The sequence below is a fragment of the Dasypus novemcinctus genome, chromosome 1 (genome assembly GCF_030445035.2).
Source record: "Dasypus novemcinctus isolate mDasNov1 chromosome 1, mDasNov1.1.hap2, whole genome shotgun sequence".
Lineage (NCBI taxonomy): Eukaryota > Metazoa > Chordata > Mammalia > Cingulata > Dasypodidae > Dasypus > Dasypus novemcinctus.
This window is the reverse complement of record NC_080673.1, coordinates 108329320-108352435: the sequence shown is the minus strand read 5'-3', so window position 1 is coordinate 108352435 and position 23116 is coordinate 108329320. Positions and strand designations below refer to the sequence as shown.

At 38.4% G+C, this 23116-nt stretch overlaps 1 protein-coding gene across 5 annotated transcripts in view; it reads left to right on the top strand.

The window, feature by feature from the left end:
• Positions 1 to 9577: 9577 nt before the first annotated feature.
• The window catches only part of BMPR1B (bone morphogenetic protein receptor type 1B), a 437941-nt gene continuing 424402 nt past the window's right edge, over positions 9578 to 23116 (top strand). For 2 of the 5 annotated variants that reach the window (XM_023582892.3, XM_071215539.1), the window contains exon 1: positions 9585 to 9831. The gene's annotated coding sequence lies outside the window, so the exon portion shown is untranslated. Of the gene's footprint in view, positions 9832 to 23116 lie in introns of all 5 variants that reach the window. The other 3 variants (XM_023582890.3, XM_023582891.3, XM_071215546.1) reach the window with 3 other exon arrangements.

Sequence of the window (23116 nt, the reverse complement as noted above, 5' to 3'; positions counted from 1 at the left end):
AAATTCTTCATCTACATTTTATAATTTAGTTAGACCCCAAACATAAATAATTCCCTGGGGATGAATTTTATAGAAATGGGATCAGGACTTTCCAGATGCTACTGTATCCAGGCTTGTATTATATTTATGGGCTATGGTTGAATACAGATCAACCTAGTCATAGTTAAAAAGAAATGGTGGCTGCTTCTAAGTAACATAGTGAAACTTAGGAATCTTCAAATCAGAAGTCTATTTTCTCATGGGTATACTGAAACAATGCTTTCAAACTGTTATTTAATAAATGGGATGTAAAAATGAGTAGAGAGAAGGGCAAGGAATTCTGAGGCCAATATCTTTGGGTTCAACAGACAGTAAAGCCTGTAGGTCACTGGGATTCCTCATTTTACCACCTCCCTGTGAGCATCACACAGGCACATGATTCCACCATTCCCCCAAGGGGAAGTCATCCTGGACAGTGAGGATCACTAAAATTAAAGCAGACACAACATCAAGGCTGATTTCTCAGGTATCTCAATACTGATTACATATATATCTTATACTTTGGTGTGCCTTCACATACATTGTGCTAAGCACAAAATTATTAAGTTGCTAAATGTAAAAATGATGACTATCAGTAATTTTGAGATTCTGACAAGGTGCAGATATAGTAATAATTCATATGGGACATTCTGTTGAATCATTTGAAAGCCATTAAATGTACTCACAGTCATTTACTTCTTGGCTGTTTTCTCTTCAAAAAAGTATATTAACCTAGGCAGTATAAGGTGGCAGCTTTATTAATGAGTGTTCAAAGTGAACGCAACTTTTCTCCAAGTGGATTTCTCACTGTCCAGAGAATCTTCTTCACACTTGTTCAGTGTCCTTTGCCTTGCTATCGCCACTCAGAACATTCCCAGGTTTCTGTATCATGTGCACGGCAGACCATTGTCACTAAGAAACCAGGCTTCTTGTCCACTCGTGACCTCTGTCTGTCTCCCTCAGGAAAAATTCTTACAGTGTGAAGGATGATCCGTCTGTATTTCAAGAGTCATGTTTTAATATCTTGACATGGTTTGACTTCATTTATTCATTCTTCCAATACTTACAGGTCAGAAAACATACTATGATGCCAAAATGGAGTGAGAATTGCATGATTTATCTATGTATTCATGAAGCATGTACTATTAATGTACTAGAGAGTGTGCTGAATGCTGAGCTACAAAAATGCAAAGACATAGCTCTACCCTCGAGATAGTTAACAAGTTGGGTAGAAAGATTAAAGTAAAACTTTTAATTCTTTATTATTTCAATGCGTTTAAATCTTTCAACAGAAGGAGAGTAAGGGATGAAAAGTAACAATATTTCCTAACCCCTTCTTAATATTTGAATTTCAATCAAGCATAAAAATTGAATCTTTACTTTCAAATGATGTTCAAAGTCTCATGTGCTAGCTGCATGATAGATTCAACAGTCTGTGATATCATGTCTGTAGATAAAGAAGGAAAGTTGCTTTAAGACAGTGAAATGGTAAATATCTTCAAACACTGTTTATCACTTTTATTTCGCCATAGAATTGTGTTCTAGGGCAAACCTATAGCTCTAGAGAGATCTATTGCAAGGAAAAAAAAAAAAAAGAGTAAAATGACAGAACCAGTTAGAAGTTCTTTAATCTATCCAAGTATTATTAAATAGCTTGCACTTCAAAAAATAAACAAATGGACTGTGACAGTATTCAGTAACTCTAAGAAGATGTTCTGGTTATGAATATGAGCTTTGCACTCGAAAAAACCTGGATTTAAATATCCACTCCATCACATGACAGCTCTGTGACCTTGGGCAAGTTTCTTCATTTCTCAAAACTTCATTTTCTTCATCTGTAAAATGATGGGTATTAAAAGTATTCATAATTAAATGAGATAATAAAATAAATGGGCATACTGAAAGCAATGAAGAACTAATAGGTATTTCTATTATATATCCCCTCCTGCCCATCTTGAGAGGTCTCCCATGTCTGTTCGCTCATTGTTTTTGCTCATTATTTGCATATGGTATTTTGTTCATTGTCTGTTCATTTTCTGTTTGTTTTTTCCTTAGGAGGCACCGGGAACTGAACCTGGAACCTCCCACGTGGGAGGCAGGCATTCACCTATTTGAACCACATCCATTCTGTGCTCATTTGTTTTTGCTCAGTGTCTGCTTGTTGTTTGTCTTCTTTAGGAGGCACTGGGAACCAAACCCAGGACCTCCCATGTGGGAGGCTGGCATTCAACTGCTTGAGCTGCATCCCCTCCCCACTATCACATATTTTTGTTTTTATATCAGTTCACCCCAAATTTTATTTTATTTGATGCATAATAGGAGTGTGTATGAGAAGGACCAACCTGTTCTTATTCTACTCTAGAGGCACTTGGTAAGTGAAATAGTAATGCTATGAAATTGATACACATTGTCACATTACCTTATTCATCCATTCATCATATGTTTATAAAATACTTAGTATGTCCCTATTGCCCATTTCTAATTTTGTCCTCAAGGAGCTTTCATTTGCATCATAAAACATCTTAGGATACTCTGTGTTTAGTTATGAATGCTGTGAAAAACTAACATACTTCAGCAGTTTGATGATTTGATAACTGTTTTCTGTCATTTAGAGTTATTTTTTGAACCCTGAGATACGAATGAAGAAATTTTATGCCCAAGAGAGTAATTCCTTTGCTGACGAAACTTATATCATTTGGACCCTCCCCATTCCACGCTCAACCCAAATTTTTACTGGGTGGGTCTGTAGCCATTTTGTGCCAGGTTTTTGCTTTCCCTGACCTTGCAGTAAATAAACTTGTATGGGATTTTCCTCCTCATTTTATTTCTTCTCCTTTTTCCCTGTGTGTGTGTAATAAATCCCCAACAAAATCCCATGTATCCTGCTGTTTACACACCCATTTGTAGGATGCTAAGAGTTATTTCCAAACCCCCCTTTTTTTTGGGTGGTGGTGGGGACAAACTGTAGGGACTCCTTAGATGGTTCTAAAGTTAGGTCTCATGATTCTAACAAAAATGTAAAGTTCATAGTTATATCTTTATTCAACAGCAAAAATATAATGAACACTTACTATGCGCCAGGCATTGTGCTATGTGTTAAGAACATAAAAAGATATTAAATATATGAAAGGTGTTATCACAGAAGTGTGAGAAGGAGTGACTCATCTGCCTGGGGAAATGAAGAAATACTTTATGAAAGAAAAGTCCTTTGCCTAGGTTCTAGGAGGAGAATGCCAGATGATGAAGGGGTAGTGGTCAGGCATGTACGAGCCAGGAGAAATTGTGGGAGGTGTGAAGATGTTTGGCAAGCACTCTGTAAGGCTGGAGTGCTTGGCAGGAGATGAGACTGCAAAGGGATGCTGTGGCCAGATTGTGCTGGGCTCTGAAGGTCCTGCTCTGAGGCATGGATTTATTTGTAGGAACAGGAAAACAGTTAAATATTTTTTAAGCAGGCGAGTTACAATCAGATCCTCAACATTTCATGCCATTCTGACTTGCCATGTAAATATGTACCTCAGCTTAATGACTAGTGCTATTTAACAAAATCACAAATCTGACCTCTGTGTTTAAACAGAATTCTACTGCTGGAAAGAAAAGATATATTTAAAAATGTAATTTCCACAGATTTCCCAGTGGATCTTTTACTCCCTCATTCCTGCTATTTTTTGTTACTTGGAGGACCATTTCTGTTTTCTCTTTTGGTTCTTTCCTTCCTAGACTTTGGTTGTGTCATTCCTTTCCATTAACAGTAGCGTGAAACTTTCGGGATTCCTTGTCTATTGCCATGGAGCAGTATGGTTTTATCCTGTAGATGTATGCCCTGGAGATCATTTTAGCTATATAGTGGTATGGAAATCTGTTTAGCCTTCAATACTGCAGTATTAATATCTTAACAGTATGTCATCTCAATGCCTATAGTCTCGTAATTAAGAATATCAACAAGGGATTCCTAATATGTCTTTTATTGTTACTGTAGTTATATTCATATTCTTTTTTGACATTAACACTACAGTAAGTCTTTATGGATTTATATAAGGCAACTTTTTGCATTTATGGAATACTGGTTAAATTTCTTTTCTCAACTAACTTAAAATGAGTTGACTAATATAAGAAAGCATGATGGAAAGAATACGTTTTAGTGAACTGACTCACCTTCTGTTTTTGTTCTCTAACTTTTCTGTTCCTTTCTCTAGTACAAAAGGAAATAGTTGCTGTATATTTCTTCCTGAGGCACACATTGTAAATATACTGTGAGTCAGGGAAACACTGAAAAGTTCCAAGGTTGGCAAATCATTTTAGAAGGGAAAAGTCACCAGGAGCATGAGATTCCAAAGAAACAGATGTAAGAATTATGTTTTATAAGTTTTGATGCAGAATTTTTTCCTAATTTTCCAGTTTCAGGAATTATGTAGGTGTATGGATCAGGATGGTTCAGAAAAGAAAAAGATGTTAAGGCTTTAGACCTTTAAAAAAATCAGTACAATTTTAAAAAAGATAACACTGAAATGACACTATTAAAATCTGATTTCAAAGGGATTAATTTATATCAGGTATGGATAATTTGGCAGTTATGTAGATAGATGGATATTATATCTACTTTTATTTTTAAAAAACTGGAACACTGTTGACAACAAAAGAAAGTAAAGTCATTTTAGTGTTTCTCCTTCATATTTTTTCATGGTTTATTTTCTGTTTCAATGGCAGAGTTCTTTTTTTTAAATGTACATATTGGGTAAAATTAATTTGTTACAGAACTAGATTCTGTATTATTTCTTTCTATATTAAATGAGAGTTGTTTTATATAAAATCAAAAAGAAAAGCAAAAAAATAGAATAAAAAGTTTAAGATGGAAGTACAGGAGGAGTGTGATATGCATTTTAATAGTAAGATTATCACTGACATATCATGCACAGGGTGAATCATCAGGATTATTTTCATTCATATTAATAGTTATTAATATTAGTTAATATTTACATAATATAATCAATATATAGTATTTATAAAATAAAAGTACTATAAATAATAAATTATAGAAATTATATTATTTTGACATTTATATTAATCTTTGAAACTATTTATTTCAAGATGTTAACTACAGAATCTAAAGTAGAAGGGTCTTAGAGATTTTCTAGTCTGCCCTTTTATCCTCTGTAGGAACCCCTCCCATAATATTCTATATAATATTCTATCTCTATCTCTGTTTGAATGCCTCTGCTAATGCAATCTGCTATAGCATATGAAAAATCTGATTTTGATCTAGAATCACCCAATTCTAGGTAATAAAAGTGGTTGTATAAATATGAACACCAGGGGAAAGTAGTTAAAGACAGGGAAGGGATCTTCAGGAAATTCACAACTTGGCAGAGGGCTTGGCAAGGGGATTAAACACTGATCCAGAGAGGTAAACTTTTAAAGCCACCTCATTGCTTCCCAAATCCTTAGCATACCAGCTTCTCCTTCTGGCTGCTATGTTTCCAAGAAGTTTGGGAAACTTTTAACAAAATATAAAAGACCCAAATATCCTGCTTTTCCATACTTTCTAGCATCAGTCTCACTTGTTAACTTTGATTCAAGATCTTTAGCTATTTCTGTTTAGTGTCTGTTCATTAGATATTTAAAAATATTCTCATTGCTAAAAGAGGCAGTTTTGCACTCTAAGATTGCGGTACTGTAGTCAGACTGCCTGGTTGAAATCTTGCCTCTTTCTAGTATGACCTTGGGCATGTTATCTAACTTCTCTGTACCTCAGTTTCCTCATTTGTAAAACATGAATAAAATAATACCTACCTTATTATGAGATCTCAGTGTGATAATATGTGTTAAGCAGTTAACAATATTCTTGAAATGTATAATCACTCAATAAATTTGGCTTTCATTATAGATGCTATACATTTCATCAATTATATAATTTTATATTAATAAGGACTTAAATATAGACTTACCTCATTTTATTGTTCACTTTATTGTACTTCACAGATAATGTTTTTGTTTTGTTTTGTTTTTAGAAATTGAAGTTTTGTGGCAACCCTGCGTCAAGCAAGGTTATTGGCACCATTTTCTCAATAGCATGAGCTCAGTTCGTGTCCCTGCATCACATTTTGGTAATTCTCACAATATTTCAAATTTTTTTCATTATTATTATATCTGTCATGGTGAACTGTGATAGTTGATGCCACTATTGTAATTTTTTGGGGGTGCCATGAACCACACCCATATAAGATGGGAACTTAATAAATACTGTGTTCTAACTCTTCTAACTGTTCCATTTACAGGCTGTTTCCCATCTCTCTCTTTCTCCTTGTACCTCCGTATTCCCTGAGGCACGATAATGTTGAAATTAGACCAATTAATAATCCTACAGTGGCTTCTAAGTATTCAAGTGACTGGAAGAGTTGTACATTACTCACTTTTAAGCAAAAGCTAGAAATGATTTAGCTTAGTGAGGAAGGCAGGTTGAAAGCTAAGATAGGCTGAAAGCTAGGCCTCTTTTGCCAAACAGCCAAGTTGTGAATGCACAGGAAAAGTTCTTGAAGAAAATTGAAAGTGTTACTTCAGTAAACACATTAATGATAAAGCAAAACAGACTTATTGCTAATCTGGAGAAGGTGAGTGGAGTGGATAGAAGATCAGACTAGCCACAAAATTCCCTTAAGCCAAAACCTAATCCAGTGCAAGGCCCTAACTCTCTTCAATTCTGTGCAGGCAGAGAGAGGTGAGGAACCTGCAGAGGATAAGAATGAAGCTAACAGAGGTTTGGTTCATGAGGTTTAAGGAAAGAAGCCACGTCTATAACATAAAAGTACAAAGTGAGGGAAGTGGTTTTGGTTCAACAGATAGAGTGTCTGCCTACCAAATGGGAGGTCTGGGGTTCAAACCCAGGGCCTCCTGACCCATGTAGAGCCAGGCCATGCGCAGTGCTGATGCCCTCAAGGAGTACCATGCCACGCAGGGGTGACCCTGTGTACGGGTGCCCCATGCACAAGGAGTGCACCTCATAAGGAGAGCCGCCCTGTGCGAAAAAAGTGCAGCCTGCCTAGAAGTGGTGCCACACACCGGAGGGTTGACACAGCAAGATGACACAACAAAAAGAGACACAGATTCTGGGTGCTGCTGACAAGAATCCAAGCAGACACAGAGGAACGTGCAGCAAATGGACACAGAGTGCAGACAACTGGGTGGGAGGAAAGGGAGAGGAAAAAAAAAAAAGAGTATAAAGTGAAATAGCAAGTGCTGGTGTAGAAGCTTCATCACGTTATCCAGAGGATATCTTATCCTAAGATAGTTGATGAGGAGGCTATACCAAACAACAGATTTTCAGTGTAGATGAAACAGCCTTCTATTGAAGAAGATGCCATCTAGTACTATTATAGCTAGAGAGGAGAAATCAATGCCTGGCTTGGAAGCATCAAAGGACAGGCTGACTCACTTGTTAGGGGTTAATTCAGCTGGTGAGTTTAAGTTGAAGCCAAGACTTATTTACCATTGTCCATAATCCTCAAATCCTTAAGAATTATGCAAATTCTACTCTTCTCCTCAACAGCTCCTCCCCCAGTGGTCTCTATTGCCTTTAAAAGCATCCTCATCATCCCAGGCTGCAAAGCACGAATCAGCTTCCACAACTCCTTCTATCTAGAGTATCTTTTTTAAAATTTTATTTATTTTTCTCCCCTCCTCCCCCTCCAGTTGTCTGTTCTCTGTGTCCATTTGCTGCGTGTTCTTGTTTTTGTCCGCTTCTGTTGTTGTCAGCGGCACGGGAGTCTGTGTTTCTTTTTGTTGCGTCCTCTTGTTGTGTCAGCTCTCCGTGTGTGTGGCACCTTTCCTAAGCAGGCTGCACTTTCTTTTGCACTGGGCGGCTCTCCTTACGGGGCACACTTGTGCGCGGGGCTCTCCTATGTTGGGGGAGGGTAGATCCTTGCGTGCATCAGCATGGCGCATGGGCCAGCTCCACACGGGTCAAGGAGGCCTGGGGTTTGAACTACGGACCTCCCATGTGGTAGGCAGACGCCCTAACCACTGGGCAAAGTTCCCTTCCCTAGAGTATCTTTTAAGTCTGCTGGTGATCTTGGTGGCCCTGTCATTAAAAGTCTTAGGATGAAGGTAAAATGGGTAGATTCTATCTTGGAATTTTTGGGGCAGTAAGATAGGGCACTTGAGGCTAGAATGAGGGTGGAATAAGGGACAGGAAATGATGCCAACAAGAAATGTCACCTGTTTTGAAAAATCTCCTAGTACAAATGTTAAATAGAACTTTTTTCTTCTTCCAGTTCAGCACCAGGAACTACAATGCAGATTATTCCTGCTAATCTTATGGTTCTGATACCTTATGGAGTAAACAGGCTTTCATGGGGACCCTAAAATTGCTTTTATGGAGAAAATACCTCCATATTTCACACATCCATCGATCAATAGCTGGAGCACCAAATGCTCCTAAGTGGAAACAGCATAAAATAAATTTATATACAATTTAATTAATTTTCTTATTGATAAAGGATTATATTTAATGTCTAACATAAAAATATTTAATAAGAGTAAGAAAAGGAGGAGTTGAAAGAAATAAGTAGGCCAAGAATTGAATAAGTAAAAGAAATAGAGGTGAAGAAAATTGAAACAAAGCTACTTCAGATTGAAATTGTAAGAAATTATTCAAATCACTTGCTTGATAGTGACCAGTGAGGATTTATCAATATATGTGAAGATAAAAAATTTACAAAGAGAGGAAATAAATAATGCTGGAGGACGCACAGCGGGAAGGCATTGGGTGAGGGAGGAGAATATGTCTTTAGGTATGTCTTTTGGAAGTAGAGTTGGGAAATGGATGATTTAAAAATGAAGTTAACGCTTTTCCCCAAATCTCCAGAAAGACTGTGGACTTGCTTAATTTATACTTACCTGCACAGAAAATGTTTAAACACATAAAGACCTAGCAATGACACCACAAAGCAAAGACATATGCTCTTGCAAAATAAAGAACATTAATTGTAATATTTCATCAATTACAAATGGAAGGGTTTTTTTGTTGTCGTTGTTAGTTTTCTTTTAAACAATTTAAAAATATTTGTAGAATGAAAATATTTCCTTGGGAGGTCCATCTATATGTTTCAGGGGTTCCCAAAACCCTCACCTAAAAGTGCAGTCATAATTTGATGCTTATGTGTATTTTTTATGAGGTGAGTCATAACTCAAAACCTCTTATCAACTTCTCAAAAGCGTCTAAGATCCTGATAAGTTTAAATCCACTGCATTATATCATCCCTGAGAGCCCCTTTCAGCTCTCAACGTACGGTACTTCCAGGAATCTTTGTTCCTCAAACCTAAGAGGTTTCATGGCAATCCCTTCTTAAACCTGACCAAGAAAACAGGTACAACTGAAATCGAAGTTATGCTCAGAGAGGCAGTATAAGCTTTGGAAGTTCACCTCTCGATTCTCGGCTGCTGAAGAGGCTGGTGCAGCGCAGCTTTCGCAGATTGGCTCACCTCTCCTCACACACAGGCTGCAGGGGCAGTCCCAAAAGCGCAGGGACGTACAATCCCTCCGCTAAGTACTTGGCTCTCAGTCTCCAATCACTAGTGGGAGCTGGAGAGGGCAAGTGAAGGGAAAAAAAAAAAAAGAACCACAACTCCAGAGGCAGCCTAGGAGAGAGAGAGGGAAAAAAAAAGTCCCGCGGCGGCAGCGGAGCGGCCGCGGCGGCCAGAAGTTGACGGCGCGGCGAGCGCGGGGCGCAGGGCGCGGAGTCGGTGCGGGGCCTGCGCGGCGCGCCCAGACGGTGCGGGACTGCGGCGCCAGGGACGCGAGTGCTCGGAGCGCCGCGGCGGGTAAGGCGCACGCGGGCTGGCGGGCCGGCTCGGCGCAGCCCGTCCCAGCGCGGGTGGCCGGGTCTTCGCGCGCGCGGGGGTGACTGAGTGGGCTTGAGCCTAGCGGGCAGAGGGACGTGCGGGGCCGGCGGGGCCGGCGGGGCCGGGTGGGGGCTTGGCGGCCCCGGCTCGGGGCAGGACGGAGAGCGGGAGCGAGAGGAGGGCGGGCGGCGCGCCGCGGGGCGGCGGAGGTGGGAGGGGGTCAGGCGGTGGCCGCCTCGGCTTTGTGCGTTGGCGGCTCTGCTGGGACCCCAGGCCTGGGTGCCCGCGCTGGCCAGGAGTCGGGGGCAGCGGCGGTGGCGGGTGGGACACGTGCTCCGGGAGCTGGAAGGAGGGACGCGCCGAGGCCGGGAGCCGGGACCTGCACGCCGAGGGTTGTGGCGGGAGGCGAGCGACGGGCAGCTCTGAATCCGGGAAATGGGAGGGAGCGCCGCGGGCGGGAGAGGCGTGGAGCCCGTCGAGGCAGATCCGCCTGCACCTGGCTGGGTGCGGAGCCACCTGCCTCGGACGCCTCCCCAGACGGAACCGTGGAGGGGGAGAAAGTGCGCAGTGGATTGCTCCCGCGTCTCGGACTTGGCTCTCGGCTTCTAAAGCTGTCTCGTCCCTCGGTGTCTCGCTCTGCCTCCCTCGTTCGCCGTGTCTCTCCACCTCGTCTTCCCTACCTTCCCCTCTCCCCACCCACTTCTCTGTCTCTGTTTTCCCTGCTTTATTTCTGTTCGTCACCCTCACTGTCTCGCACCCCCCTCCCACTTTTTCGGTCTCTCTTTTAGAGGCTGACTTTCTAAAAGTCGTTTTCTCAGTGTCTCTCTTTTTCTGTCTTTCGCTGTCTTCGCCCACCTCTGTCCCTGGTTCTGTCAAGGCTCTCTATTTCTGTTCGTCTGTTGCAGTGTTAGGATTTCATACATTAGAGGAGATCCTGGGGAAGTTGTCTGGTGGTTTTTTACTCCTCTTGAACCACCGCCACGCCAGCTGGTTGCTGGGTCTTTCTTGTTTCCCACAGAATGGGAACGCTGTGGTTTCCTTGAGTTATTAGGAACTGCTCTTAGCATTTACTAAGGTGAGGCCACTGACTTTGAGCTGCCAAAAAGGTGCCAAAGAAAGAAAACAGAAGAGAGAGGTTTGCCCCAAGCATGTAAAGATAGTGTATCACACATATCTGCAGTGAAACAGAACCACCCTAGAAGTTTCCTGAATTCTACAAAGCAACACAAAAAGCTCCAACAAAAATGAGAGAGTTCAACTAAAAAGTATTTGAAATAATTTACGGAAGCACTTATGGAAATCTCTTGCTGTATTAAATTGATGCCAACTAATCTGTTTTCCTATGGATACTCTTAGGATCCCAGTGACAACTCTCCTAATTATTGGTTTTGTTTTTTTTTTTTTGGAAAGTTATGGGAAATGATCTGTGTCACCTGGGGCATTTGTCTTTAAGAAAATATTCTGTCTTTGTACTTTTATACCTCTTTACACTCTAGTGATCAAGAAGAATCATTTCTCATTGCAAAGAAAATGGGAAAGGATTTGTCAGTAATTTTAAACATGAGACATTTCAAGGGTCAATAATTACTTTGGAAAATGCTCACTTCACTGTAAGGATGTTTTGAAGGATATTACTTCTTAGTGAAATATGCAAGTTATTACACACTTAGATCATTGTGTGATGCAAAGAAAGGTTGTATGCTATAAGCAACTTACAGCAGTGATGGAATTTATGGGAAACATAGCTGGGAAATTAATTGCTCTGATTTTCACTGTTTTCTTTAGTCATGCATAATGTACCTTTGTTTTTAGCAAAATATGGCCCAGGGCTACAAAACTTGATACAGTGTGTTATTTGTCCAGTTTGAATTACTGTTTAGAAAACCACCTTTTCCTTTTGGTCACATGGTATAAGTTGATATGATCTCATTAGTAGTGCTAGGGGCTGCTGTTGAATTTTAATGGCACTGATTTGTGATTTTAAATCAAAATGTTAGTTTTTGGTGGGTTAAAATCTTGATTTATGTCATGTTAGTGAATCATCACTATTTTTAGGGGCTTTGCCACCTTGTCTGCCAGGTGCTGTGTATAGCATTCAGTTTAGACAGGGTTGTCTGAAATTCCTTTTGGCTTATTGTCTCTGAGTGGCGTGCTACCCCTGCTTATGGCATACTCATATATGTGTCTCAGATGTTCTGGTTATTGAAAAATATTTGTTAAAAAGAAATCGATTTAATTTTTTTCCTCGTAAACTTTGGAAACTGGGTGAGATGGCCTGATAAAGTCTTTTTGTTACCATAAATGCTGATTTTATTGTACTTTGTTTAAAGATATAAGGCAACTTAAAATACTGTATTTTTTGGAATATATAGCCCCCTCCTCTCATCCTCGGTTCAGTTTTTTTTTTTTTTAAGATTTATTATTTATTTCTTCCTACCCCCTCATTGTTTGCATTTGCTGTGTCTGTTTGTTGTGTGCTGGTCTTTTTAGGAGGTACCGGGAATCCAACCTGGGACCTCCCATATGGGAAGGAGGCACCTAATCACTTGAACTGCCTCTGCTCCCTGCTTTGTTGTGTCTCATGTTTTCCTCTTGGGTCTCTTGTTGTCTCATCTTATTATCTCAGCTTGCTGCACTTGCCCATTGAGTCAGCTCACTGTCTTGCTTGTTTTCTTTAGGAGGCACTGGGAACTGAACCTGGGACCTCCCATGTGGTAGGTGGGAGCTCAATTGCTTGAGCCACATACGCTCCCCTCAGTTCATTTTTATCACTCAAATCTAAGTCGTCTGTCACGCATTCTCACCTAGCAAAGATTTCTTAATTTTATAAGGTCCCTCAGCTCTCCCTGTTAGACTTCTGTGCATATCCCTTTCAGAACCCACTTCTCTGCTTATTTACCTGCTTGTTTCTTCCCTGCTAGACTATGAACTTGTTGAGGTGTTCTTTTTTCTTTCTTCTAGGTACTCAGCTCAGTACCTAGCATATGGTGGATAATAAAAAGAAAATCTTTGAAGGACTGTTATTTCTTGTCCAATATGTGGCCAATTTATGTTCATTCTTTGTAAATGCAGTAACTCAAGGGAAATACTTTAGTGTGGTATAAAGCAGATCATAGTGTTAGAGCTGAAAGAGTCTTAGAAGGCATCTTGTTATACATCTTAATACTATAGATGAAGAGGATGAAGTCCAAAGAATCTGAAAAACTTGCCTATGATAGACAATGAATATGCTGGTGGGGGAGGGGGTGGTTTATATGGGAATCCCCGATGCTTTTCATGTAACTCTTCTGTAAACTAAAACTTCTTTAAACATAAAGGTTATTATTAAAAAAGAAAGACAGTCAAGCCTTATTGGATATGGAGCTGAGAACTTGCACTCTGTGCTACAGTTCTTTTAATGGACTCATTCTTGCCTTCTTTCACTAGTAATGAATTAATCTGTCTATAATTAGAAACCAACAATTATAAATCTAAACTCTGAGGATCTCTCCCCCTACTGACAAATAAAAGCCATGCATGCAATTTATCATTTTGTAAAAACCAAATCAGTTGTTATCCATATGCATAGAGGCAGTATTTATCTTTCAGAAAATTCACTAAGTGTTTTTATTATGCTAGGCATTGTTCTGGGTGCTAGCTGTGTGATCTTTCTAATTGCAAATAAGATTTAAGCTCTCTGGACTACAGTTTTCTTTATAAATTTGTGTGTGTGTTGGGGGGGGGGTGGGGAAAAGTGAAAGGAAGTTTGGACCAGATTAGTGACTCTTTTTGAAGTTTTCTTCTGAGACCACCAATTTAACTCCCAGAACAACTGCAAATTCATCTGTTTTACATATCAGACTTCTCTGTAAGCTTTTTGGGGGAAAAAAAAGGATAACACAGCTTTAAAAGAATTTGAAGACCACTTGACTTGATGTTCTCCAGTTTCCCTTCCAGTTCTTTAAGTTCATAATCAAGATTTTAAAATTTGGGGGAAGCGGACTTGACCCAGTGGTTAGGGCGTCCGTCTACCACATGGAAGGTCCGCGGTTCAAACCCCGGACCTCCTTGACCTGTGTGCAGCCGGCCCATGCGCAGTGCTGATGCGCAGCGCTGATGCGCAGCAAGGAGTCCCGGACCACGCCGCCATGTCCCAGCGTAGGGGAGCCTCACGCGCAAGGAGCGCGCCTGGTAAGAAGAGCCGGCCAGCGCCAAGGAATGGCGCTGCACACACAGAGACGCAGTAAGATGACATAACCAAAAAAAAAAAAAAAAAGTCAGTTTCCCGCGCTGCTGACAGCAGAAGCGGGCAAAGAACAAAGCGGCAGATGGACGCAGGGAACAGACAACCGGGGGCAGGGGCGAGGAGAGAAATAAAAAAAAAAAATCTAAAAAAAAAGATTTTAAAATCTGGGTACCTGGAAGATAATTTGGTAAAAGTACTAAGGGTAGAAGGAGAAACTGGTTTTGCCTGCGAGATAGTAATTTCAGATTTCCAGGGCAAAAATTGAAATAGAAATGTTGAGATACAAAGAGGCATGCCAGAATTCCAGGGGGGGAGAGGCCAGGACGAAAAATATAAATTTAAAAGTTATTCACATTGAATTATAATTAGGATTGAGGGAAAATAAACTTTAAAAAAAAAAAATTTATTTCTCCCCTCCCCTTCATTGTTTTGCTCTCAGTGCTTGTCTTCATTTTTCTCTTTTTTTTTTTAGGAGCCACTGGGAACTGAACCTGGGACCTCCCATGTGGGAAGGAGGCACCCAATCACTTGAGCCACCTCCTCTCCTTGCTTGCTGTATCTCATTGTGTTTCCTTGTTGCTCATCATCTTGTTGCATCATCATCTTGTGTTGTCATCTTGTTGCGTCGTCATCTTGTTGAGTCAGCTTGCTGTCTTGCTTGTCTTCTCTAGGAGGCATCAGGAATTGAACCTGGATCCTTCCATGTGGTAGGAGAGTGCCCAAGGGGTTGAGCCATATCTGCTTCCCGAAAGTAAACTTTAAAAGATAGATTCTAAAGAGAAATAAGTGGCTGTTTAGTAGATAAGAGGGACATTCAGATATCTTACCTTTGAATATTTTTAAAGCTCACCTGTAGGTTTCAGACAAAAGAGGATAATATAACATCGGGTAATAATTTGTTTTCATGATTTTTAGAGAATCTATGTGCATGCCAGTATTTTAATTACAATTCATTTTTACCTAAATACCTGAGTACCTAGTCTCTGCCTGGCATTATTATTATTATTTTTTTTTTTTTAAAGATTTATTTTTATTTATTTAATTCCCCTCCCCTCTCCCGGTTGTCTGTTTTCTGTGTCTTTTTGCTGCGTCTTGTTTCTTTGTCCGCTTCTGTTGTCGTCAGCGGCCCCATTCCTCGGCAGGCTGCTCCCTCCTTCGCGCTGGGCGGCTCTCCTTATGGGTGCACTCCTTGTGCGTGGGGCTCCCCTACACGGGGGACACCCCTGTGTAGCACGGCACTCCTTGCGTGCATCAGCACTGCCCATGGGCCAGCTCCACACGGGTCAAGGAGGCCCGGGGCTTGAACCATGGACCTCCCATGTGGTAGACGGACGCCCTAACCACTGGGCCAAAGTCCGTTTCCCTCTGCCTGGCGTTATTAAATGCTGTGGGGACATTGCAGTGATAAGAGACCCAAGGTCCCTGTTGTCACTGTGCTTACATTCTAGATGGTGAAAACACAGTGAACTACATATAAACATGTGAGCAAAATTATTTCCAATAGTGGAAAGTGCTATTAGGAAACTAAAATAGTGCTATAACTGTGAGTGATAGGCTATTTTATATAGGATGGTTAAGGAAGGTTTTCCCTGAAGAACAAGAAAGAGCCAGCTCAGTGAAGATCTGGGAGAACTTCTTGGAAGAAGGAACATCAAGTATTAAGTCCTTAAGGCTGTAACAGGATGGGTACATACTGGCCAGTGTAGTTGGACTTGGGGAATCAGTTGAAGATGAGGGCAGAGTGATAAGAGGGAGCTAACATAACAAGTTTACACTTCATTTAACACCTGGAGGATTTTAAACAGAGTAGTGAACAAATCTGTCTTATTGCTTTGTGAGCAACAGTTCTGAAGTAGGACTATGTGGGGGCCTATTACAACAGTCCATTTGAGAGTTTGGGGGCTTGGCCAAGGGTATTGAACAGACATTGTTCTTATCACTGAAAAGTTGATTTACTGTATACGTAAATACATATATATGTGTGCAAATTTTTTTGCATTGATCTGCAGTGCAGCGCGTATTTCAACAATTGCTTTTCCTTTTAAATTTCAGCCTTAAGCACCTTCTCACAGTTCCCAGAGGCCACTTTTTTACCTTCAAATATCTCATGAATTGTTAGCTTCTTGGCTCTGGGACCCTATAGCATGCCCTGGGAAATGTTATGTTAAGGTTGTTCAGGACTGGGGATGATCCCTTGACTATCTGGGGCACTTGACTTATCCTGAGAGCAAATTTGAGCTAGTACCTCTTCATTTCATTTCAGGTAGTTTGTGTTCTCCTTACAAAGGAAAAGAAGCAAGTCAGAATTCTGCTAGTCAGTTTTGAGTGTTTCTCCTTTTTCTCTAACTCTTGGCTTTGAAAGCTTTGGATGCTTCTTGAAAGACTTTACTGTCAGATCTGCATTAATCTGGATCTCACCGGTAATTGTATCCCAGCTCCTTGACCAGTGCTAGTTCATAGTAGGCATTCAAGAAGTATTTGTGGAATGCTGTTGGATGCAGTCTCTTAGACACCAGTAGTTTTGATTCAGCTGGTTTTATTTTTCCTGTCTTTCAACAAGTATATGGCTCCATCTGGCTTGAGCTTTAGAAAATATTAAGTAGCAAGTTTGGAAGTTATTTTCTGAAGATTGTATTTGGTTATTGGCAAAAGGGAAAAAAGAAGATATAATCTGGTATATTTCTTCATAATATTTCTTGCCTGGCTGTCTTGAGATAAACATTTTAGTCTTTTTTATAGCAGTCAGATAGATATGGACTTAAACAAGTAAAGACACATCTGTCAGTAGTTAATTTGTTGATTTATGAATCTAAAACAATTCCAAGGAAGTCTGTAATGATGGTGCCTTTGTCTAAATTAATCTCTTGATTGAAATCAGTGAGTTTTATCTAACTAATATACTTTACAACCATCTATAAAAGGTACTAAATTCTCATCAGTTCTTTTTCTGGAAACCCGCTCCTATTCTCCTGTTGTCTAATACACATTTAGCAATAATAGTCCACATAATGGGGAGATTATCCTAAAAGCTTTCCTCCTATTATAGAATATAGTGCTCTGCTCAAAGAGGGTTGCAAACAACATGGCATCACCTTATTTTTATGTACCTAGTAATAATCCTCTTCCACAGTTCCTTTAGTCAGGAGTCCCTTCGGGCTGTGATCATCCTCTCTTCTTGTGAGGATGTGTGTCCACATCTCATGCATTATTCTCATTAGCTTCTGTGCCAGATATCTTGTTTGCCATGCACAACCCTCCCACCTTACGCTCTCAACCTAGGAGGAAACCCTTGTGGACAGCATTGATTTTCCAATAGCAAAAGCCACTGGGGAGATTAGAGTGAGAGTGGAGAGTGAAGGTATTCATTCTCTTAGCTCCTTCCTTGTAGGGTCCACTTGGGTTGACAGTGTCCCTCTACTGAAAGTCATTGCCCTTTTCAAGGCAGGTTTCTCTCTACAGCCCTCCTTCCAGATTCCAGTAATCTTTGGAATAGCTCCTCTCTTTTTACTAACCCTGCTTTATTGCATTGCCCTTGTGGTTCTCCTTTACTCCTGCCCACACCTTACTAAATTATAATCTGTTTGTAAGTAATACCTCCTCAGTTTATCAGAAGCTGTATCCTTTTTTGTTGATTTATCTTCTATTATGAAAGCCACCTCCTTCATGGATTAATAAAAGCAGGTGGAGTCCCTTATCTCTGTTGGACATTTGCTTTCCACCCCCAAAATATATGCTCCTATTCATGCAAAAATGGAATGTAAATCTAAGTTGTATATTATAGAAGTACTTTACTGAAAACAATATTATTGGTTTAATATTTTCACTTGATTGTGTGTACCCTTTACATACATGATTTGTTTGATTCACTCATTTATTGATTCATTAAGGCAGTGCATGTTTATTGAGTCATTAATTAGGGACAGGCAGTATGCTTGGCATTGTGGATGGATACAAAAAGGCAGAACAAGTTTGCTCTCATTTGGGATGGTTGGGTAGAGGCCAGAAAATAAGCAACATATTTATAAAATAGGTTTGTGATTATTGCTATGAAGGAACTAGGGTGCTGTTGTGGAATATAATAGGTAGTACTATTATTTGCTTCAGATCATAAACACCTGAAGAGCAGAGCTGTATATAGGTAGCTCTTCTGATCTGCACCTGTCATAGTACCATATACAGGCTCTTAATATATTCCCGAGACACAAATAATGAATCTTCTTGTTTGGAAAATTAGAAATTGCACTTAAACCTAAGGAAAAAAAAAAGATTTCATCCCATTACCAAAAGTATTTTGAGATATACACATTTTAAAATAATTTTCTTAAGCATTATTATGAATTTTAAACAAATATAAGATCATATATATTATTTTGTTACTTGCTTTTTAAACTTAACCATGCATTGATAACACCATTCTGTGTCACTATAAGCATTTCTAAACATGATATTTAAGTTAATCTGATGGTTAATGATCACAAGATTCCAAGACTCTTATTAGTGTGAAGAAGAAAATTAAAATGGCCAATAATCTTTGCATGCAAAAGCCTCTAGGAAGTAGGAGACTCTGGAACTCCTTTGAATTAGGATTTCTGATAAAATTAATTAAAGGACAACAGAGAGGGATGAAAATTCATCAAACTTCTCTTGTTTAATAATTGCATGCTAGAATATTTTAGTCCTAAAACCATTGTTGTATCTACCGCATCTCACGTTAAATGAAAAACTGGAGTTCGAGGTAGTATGAGCTCGGATAATATTCATATAACAGTATGTTTTATCTAATTGGGTTTGTTTTCCTGATGTGTTCCACGGGATAGTGGATTTGTGGAATGTTAGCCCATATCCAGCCCAAGAAGGATCCGGTGAGAGGCCGCATCTCCTGCTGGTTAACTGCGTACTCTGGAGTTTGACTGTCTCTATCACTCACTAGCTCTGGGATCTTGGGCAAGTCACTGAACCTTCTGTGTTTGTGCTTTATCATCCGTCAAAAGGGGCTGATGATAATTATCTTTACTTCAGAGGATGGTTTGAGCATTAGGTGAAAGAATATTTGTGAAGTGTTTAATTCAATGCCAGGCACAGTAAACACTTTAGAACTGGGGTTCTTAACGTTATTTGTTTTATGGACCCCTTTGCCAGTCAGGTGAAAACCACGGATCCCTTATTAAGTCCACAATATACTGTATATTGTTTAATAATTATATCACCCACACACCAACATGTCCCCACAAGAATAATACTCTTTTGAATTTCAGTTTCAACCTCACAGATCCCTTGTTAAGAACCCCTGCTTTAGAAGTATTTGAAAAGTAAATGAGCAAAGACATATGTAAATTGCTGATTTTTTTTAAACTGCAAGCTTTCTCTAAGGTTTTTATGCTATTGTGCACTATGATACTCTTCCATAGGAGTATTCGACCACAGAATTTGTATTTTTTTCTGTATATGTCATTAGACTAACATTCCTCAAAAGTCACTTTGGGAAATAGTTGATACAAATAACTGGCTAAATATTTTCACCAAAAAAATGGGACCATTTCTTATTACCAGTACCTATATTATAGTTTTGTACCTATATATAGTTAGGAATCCAGTTCTCATTTTCTTAGAAGGTTAATATGAATTTTTTTCATTACCCAGAGAAAGGCTTCCCGCTAGCATAGATTATATGTATACACTGGTCCTTAGGGGTTCTTTGAGCCTGAGAATTACAGTATATATTTTTAAAAGTTACTTACTTGATATTTTTCTTATTATAAATAATACATATTATTTAAGTGAACTTGGGAAATATAGGGAACTGTAACAAAATAAAAATCACTTGGAAATAGTCACTATTAATATTTTGGTGCCTTTTTTAAAAAAATTGGGAGTATAATACAATGTGGTTTGGTATCTTAATTATTTTTTCACTTGATTTTATATAATATTCTCAATACAAAAACATACAGTGATTTCTGACCCTCAGGTGATTGGTAATCTACATTTCAAAAGCGCTTTCTTCCTTCCTTACCAAGTTCTGTGGCAAGAGACAATATGAAAATAAAATGGTGTATCTAGAACGAGTTTCTCTCATGGTAAGTTTTCTCGGAAATTGGAACCACCTGGTAAGCAGTTGGAAATTCTTTTTTAAAAGACCTGGGGTAGGTGACCTCAGGTTGCTTCGTTTTTATGAGTCCTTGCAGTGTTCTAGCCAGCAGCCAGATAGATGAAGAAGAATCCACCACCAGGCTGTTTGGGAGGCATTGCTTGTTTATCCTGAGTGATTGAGTGAACTTACAATAAAGTTGAGTGAAAAAGCTATCCAAGGAATGCTGAATTATTCCAAAATAAATTTAACTAACATTTAATTTTAAACAAATATGTTTCTCTCCATCGTAGGTTAGAGGCTGGGTTCCAGTAAGAATGCTTATATGGAGGGCAAATATTGGCCCTAAATATTTTATCTTGTCCTGTAATTTTGAGTATAGAAATAATCTTGAATGTATATGGCTTAGTACATAAACATAATGGTTTAAAAATATTATTATGAGTTTTACTTTGTGTATTTTATAAAGACGGATGCTGTGCTGGTTGAAATATATCTGCTTAGTATGTTATTTTCATTCAAAAATCCTTATTCACCAATTTTGAATCTTTATTTCACTCAGGATTAAATCAATCAGTCCTTTAAATACTTATCTTTAACATCTCTAGCAAGTGAAAATATTTAAACCCTTTCTGAAGAGGAAAACCATGCTACACTGTTTAATTGAATTAAATTAGGTTTTCATGGAAATTTACCTAGGAGTTGTTTCTGGAACCAATTTGGAAAATGATCTTTGTATTCTGTGACATTTATGTTTGATTATGTTTTTCTTAGTAATTCTCACTGGATCTGATACACTGCTTTCTTCAGCCTTCAAACCCTTGTGATTTTTGTAGGCAAATTAGACATTTCCTACTCCATAATGATGCATATTTATGAAATAAAGTATGCTCCCCCTTAAATGTAGATGGTATAAGAAATTCTTTATAAAATTATATAAATACATATATTTTATGTATAATTATTGACATTAATAAAAATATAAAATATACATAATATATAAAATTATCATTTTAGTATTTTGTCTAGTACCTACATTATGGCTGAGATAAAATACAGCCCATTGTAAAGTTCTTACAAAAAATATTTTATAGAATTTACTTTTACCAATAAAAACACATGTTGTGACTGATAACTTCTTGTTAAAAAACTTCTTGTAAATTTATTTACTTGAAATAATCTATTATAGCACATCCAAGATCTTGTACACTACATTTTCAGCGTTCTTTCTTTTGCATTGCAATCCATTGTGTTACAAAGCCATGAAGAAATTAAAAAAACTCAATTTTTAAGTTTCTTGGCTGTAAAATTTATTCTTTGTGATTTGTGCATCGTGATATATTTTATATGCCTGGTTCAAGAATTATAACGTAATGCCTTTATGTCTTCAGTAGTTCATATTTAACTATTTAAAAATAAATCTTTTTTAAATTTCAAAACTTTGCCTTATATAGCACATTTTGAATGTCAGAATTGCAGCTATTGTTGTCCTCAACCCTGTGAATTTAGGTGTTTGTTTGCATTCCGCTTTACTCTGTTTTCCCACTTTTCCCTTCCTTTTTTCGTTCTCTTTCTCCTTCTCTCTCTCACCTTTGCATTTGACTTTAAAATACTGTTTCTTAAGACTATTTTTTTCTCCTAGCCAGAGGGAATTAAAATATAATCATTTCTATCCCAAACACCTAGAGCATCTCCAGGGTCCTTACCAGCTCCATCATTCAATGATGAGTTGGAGTTCAGACTATATTAGCTTAATTGGAATTATGATGTGGCTTTCTGTAGATGTAACCTTAAAACATTTTAATATTATAAACTAACAAAATAGCAAGATGTATTTCTATTTTGTTATTGAAATTGCTTATCTAATTATATAGATTAACATCATATATGTAATTTGTTTATGAAATATTCACTTTATAAAACATTTAAAGAAATGTGTTCCTTGGGTAAAAAAGCTAACAATGGCATGGGTATATATAATAAAAAATGTATTGTAGATGTTACTTGAATCTAGATAATTTTCATTCCTTTACTCAGTCTCCTTGATAAACAAAAATCTGTAATTACACACATATAGATTTTCATCAAAACCTCTCCGGCTCCTATTTTATTTGATATTTCATGTATTTTTACTTGTGGTTTGAAAGCCATTCTTAAACATTTTTTTTCCCAAACTTACTGGCATGCAGCCTACTTATCATGAGCATGTGAATTCTTTTTTTGGCTCATCTAAACCTGCAAGGTATAATGCAGTTTAACAATAATATTTTACATCTTTAGTTTGTGAAAAATGGCTTTCTTACAACTGGAATTATTAAATATTTGCACAATATGAATGAACTTGATGCCATACTGTAAATTAAAGTATGTCAAAGACATAATTGACTCTTGCTCTGAGGTGAAAGTTGTTTACTTTCACAGATGATATACTGCTGAAAAATAAATGCAGAGCACAAATAGTCTAAATATTGGAAAGACAAGGTGGGAAGTTGGTGAGAACATTTATGAAGTGCCAGAATGATTCAGCCTATTATTCTGTCTTCAGGTGATGACATCAGGAAATATGCTAGGAAGGCTAGGATTGGTGTTTCTTGATTTCACCATCAAAATTTAGGATTGTAGACTTCAAATATCTTTATTTACTTCCTTGTAAAACCCAGTGAAGTGCTGTTAATGAAACAATCTGCTCTATTCTTGGAGCTAATTAGAATTTTTAGCATGTTTCTCTTCTTGGGCTTTGTATTTCTTTGCTTAACCAAAGTGTGTTTTCTGGATGAAGTCTTCCCTGAGGTGAATACTTGCCTTGCCCATACTGTCCATCTTGGTGTAAAGTCTACAGAGTCTTTCCCTTTGTAATGTTTCCTTATAGCCTGTATTAGTCAGGGTTCTCTAGGGAAACAGAATCAACGAGAAATATCTGTCAATAGTAAGAGATTTTATCAGAGTCTCTC